Source organism: Akebia trifoliata, chromosome 10 (genome assembly GCF_017979445.1).
Source record: "Akebia trifoliata isolate Shusen 1 chromosome 10, ASM1797944v1, whole genome shotgun sequence".
Lineage (NCBI taxonomy): Eukaryota > Viridiplantae > Streptophyta > Magnoliopsida > Ranunculales > Lardizabalaceae > Akebia > Akebia trifoliata.
In genome coordinates this window covers 31,398,469-31,402,983 of record NC_141384.1, presented here as the reverse complement: position 1 = coordinate 31,402,983, position 4,515 = coordinate 31,398,469, and positions in this window count along the sequence as shown.

Genomic DNA, 4,515 nt, shown 5'->3' with positions numbered 1-4,515 from the left:
GTGCAATCAAACATACCCTTAATGTCTTTTGTCGCACCCACACACACCAAATTGACACCCACGTAGTACAGTGTTTACTTCATGTTACATCTATAATTCAGTCTATAGATTTGATTTTTTTTTTACTCCATTGTAAATAGGAGTAAACACTTTTTTGTCCAAAATAGTATGCCGCATGATAAGTGAAGAGTTCGTTGCAACCGTGGGTCTTTCCTTAGGTCTTAATGGTATAGAATTATGTTTCTTGATTCCTAGATTTGTTCAATTTGAATTTGGGTTTGCAATTTATGATTTGCCAATTGAAAACGAATTTGGTTCATATGAGTAGATGGAGATGAGGTCTAACATCCTGAGCTCACAATAATGCAATATTGATCGTTTTGTGTTTGGAGCATTACAAAATGGTATTGAAGTCGATAACGACTCTTTGTATTTTATGTGGAAGTTGTCATGACTTTGTCGGTGCGTTACTAGTTGGACACGAAAAGGACTGCAAAGACCAACGAGTTGACATTCAAAACTTGGATTATAAAAACAAATTAAACCCTACATAATACAACGCGTTTAAAAACTATGTGAACTTCAACCTAAAATAGATAATATTGTATTGTTGTAGGCTTTAGGTATTACATGAGAACATTTGAAGGTTGAAGTGATAAATAGGATAAAAAATGATGAATGTATTTAATCATTTTATAAATAAAAACCGAGGTCAAAGGGGTATTCTGTAAATTTAAAAATTTAGGAAGATATCTTAATATATCAACGTGTGGAGGGGTGTGAAGAAACAAGGCAAAATAAAGTAATATGTTTGGTTCAGTTAGATTTCACATGCCCAGATTGAATTGTATTACAAACGGATTCGGATTGAAACAGTTCATGGTTTGATACCTCTTTAACGAATTGGGTAACCTTAATATGAAATGTCCTAATTTAGTAAGAATAATCCTAAAGTGACTTCGCAAGACATTATGTTCAACATTAGGTTGATGTGGAGCTGTGTTCAAAACTATAGATGCTTTTCCTCAAGATATGAGTGAAAACTTCTATGGCTCTGCTCACAACTCAACAACAAAAGCAACCAGCAACGTCACTCTAGCATGGCTTATTTGCTAATATCCTCATAAGTAATATGACCCAAAATTTTACATGTAATACAAATGTTTCGGTTAAAATTGGAAGAATTGGAGCTTACAACCATGTGGATTCCATTTTGCTGGTAATCTTGCAAGTTGGAGTAATTAAAAAAATTTAAATGGTCAAAGGGGCAAAATTTCTGATAGATGATATGTCAATCTAATTCAACACACTTAGTCTTTCTATGATAGAGAAAATAGGAAGCAATGTGAAGAAAAATTTTTGTTTCCACAATATAAGATTGTAAGATCGTGATGAGAAACATTGAAAACAGTAATTATTAATTACATAACAGTCAAATAACTCCACAAAAGTCAATAATCACTGATCGGTATTCAACTTCAACGAATTACTGCTCTGTGATTTATTGCTTCTTAGTCTTCATGAAAGAAGACTGTCTCCCAATGTAGTACATCGACGTAACGTCGACGATAATAATGAAACTTTGTATAATGCATGTAAATTAGGTAGGGTAATACAACAATGATTAATTAGTTTGTGCTTGTCATTGTTGAAGTAAAATTCATTTCTTGTTTTTTCATTTTAAACTGTGTGTCGTAATCGTAGTTGGTGTGTTATATAATTTTATGAATTAAAGTAAAAAAAATAAATAAAAAATCATGAGAGACACTCTTGAGTTGTAGCGTTTGTACAATCCCCAAGAGGTGGCTGGCACAGGCACAAACTATCATTTGCCTTCCTCGTTGAAAAATAATAGAAAGCTTCTATTAACACACAAGCTTTTATTTTTAACCCACCAATGGATTGGTGTGTTGTAAGTAAAAGTTAGTGTGCCAATAAAATCCCTCAGAAACATTTACAGCAGATTTCACTCTCGTGACTTCAACTTCCAACAACCTATGCAATTAAAAACTTGATGGACCGCAGTGGATACAAACCCTTTATAGAAATAGAACCCTAAAATATTATTTAAGCCTACTTTTTTGGATCTGCTGATTCTACGACCTTTTGGCCCAAAAATATTTTTCCACCTCAGCATCCTCCATGTGTTGTTGTTTAACTGAAAAATAAATAGAGAATCAAATAATCATTTAATTTTATTAAAAATTTTAGTGAGGTAAAAGTAAGTATAATTTCATTTTACTAAAATAAATAAATTTTATAGAGGAAAATGTTATCCTCAACCCACAGTTGAAGCTACATCAAGTTGATGTTTGGGACTCTGAAGCGGATTTAGAGTGGGGGCTGTGGAGGCACTTGCTCCCACAAGAATTTTCGAATTCTATGGGCTAGTGAACTATTGTGATAGATTTTAGTGACGGATAAAAAAATCTGCCACCCAAAACAGCTAGTCGGGGATGCACATAAGAAAAACAAAAAATGCTTGGAGAGATTGGCTAAGTTGATTGTCTAAGGCATCCACAGGAAGGACGTTGGGATGTGGTGTTGAATTGTGGCGCATGAGTAGGATGGAGACCATTTAATTGAGAATAAAAAGGTGCAACTCTTTAAGTTGATCGGTTGCTCATTGGGAAGGGGTGCAACCTTTTCACTTGAATATCGATTGTTGGTGTTCGCTTCAACGGGATGTTATTCTCCATCTATATTGTTAGATCTTGATAATCATTAATCAGATCAATCATATCCTTCGATTATAAAATTTAAGTGGCATGCCCCTGAAAGAATGTATTGAAGTCTAAAGAATAATGGACTTTGACTAGGTCAAGACACCTTGAAATTCCAAATTTCTAAGCATTTGAAGTGTGCTCTATTTTATTCAAATCCGGATCTTTGCGTATCCAGATTTTGTGCATTATGTCTATCCATTTTGTACATCTTCTATAATTGTGGAAGGTCACCATATTATTCAAATTTTAACCAGACTACATTATATGTTGCAATTGAGTTTACTACCAATATGTTATCCGATAAACATAAACATTACCTTAAAGATAGTGATATTCATCATGATTCAAAGCAATTATCGAAAGAATCATATTGATTACAATATATAATCATTACGTTTGAATATTTTTTAAAGTGATTTACAACCATTGAGTATTTTTTGACATATGGATATACGATCGAGTAATGCTGGGGTGACACTGGGATTTACTACGATTCTCACATTTTTTGACGTGGAGGTGCGCACATAACTGTAGATGCTTTTTTATCTGTATCTCGGAAAAACACATCTATGGCTGTCTTGTCAATTCAATGAGAATCACAATGAAAAAAAAAATCCCCCAAGAATTTTAATGGGTTTTCCATTTTTTGTAGAGGTACATCTGTGCTATACCTATAAAAAAAAAAAATCCTTTAATGAGTTAGTCCCAATATAATTTTGAAGGTACATAACTCTTCCTTCACTTTCTAGTAGTCCTCTCCCTAATGACTCCCACTTCTGTTTATTGTAGACCTCCTTTTATAATCGCCCACCTCCCTCGATCTTTTCCCCTTATTTTAGGGATATGGGAATATCCTATCCCCAAATATTAGGATTAGTTAAAGAGTCATGATTTGATTCCCCTCGATGTTGTATGTGTTAGAATCATAAATTTTTTTTTTTTTGGGATACAAAATTGTACATCCCCATAAATATGTGCAATTGTGTTTTCCAAGATAAAGAATCAATAACACATGCATACTTGACAATAACAAAGGGTACTGCAGTTATGAACAAATTATGACACGTGGAAACATTAAGGTTATTAGGTACATATTGGACATTTCTCTTTTATCATAGTTGGGACAGTAACCTCGTTAGGAGTCAAAGCTGATTAAGATGCTAGATCTTCGATCTGGTCCATTTTTATTTTTTTTCCTATTACGGAGTTTCAGCTCCTAATGCAAGAACCACTGTACTGTTTTGTGATCACCGACATGTGTCAAGATCATAGTACAATTGTACATCCAGTTTGATGTACAACTCGTACGGTATCTTATAAATGAAATATCAAGTGAAATTTCTCTTTTTAGTCTTTTTCTGATTACGGAAATTTTCTTTAGAAATTTTATTTCCACTGTGTGTTAGATCTACTAAGGAATCTACACTATGGTTCTCAAATCCAGTTACAGGAACGATTCCTAGTCAACTGTTTAATTTTCAAGAAAATAATTATTTATAAGAAAAAAATAATCAAAATCGATGTATTAGTGAGAGTTTACTTTTAGTTGCTGAAATAGACTTGCCAGGTGGCATCGCAATATGATATCAACATCCATTGATTCTGTGCTTCCTATCGTATGTTAGGAAATTTCTTCGATACTGTATAACTATCTATATACATATACCTTAGAAAGTTGTCTTTTTTGTTTTTTGTTTTTTTTAATGAACGAAATTCCAAAATTACCTGAAAAAATTATCGCCAACACACGACCGAAAAGAGAAAAATTTCTGAACAAAGCAATATGGGT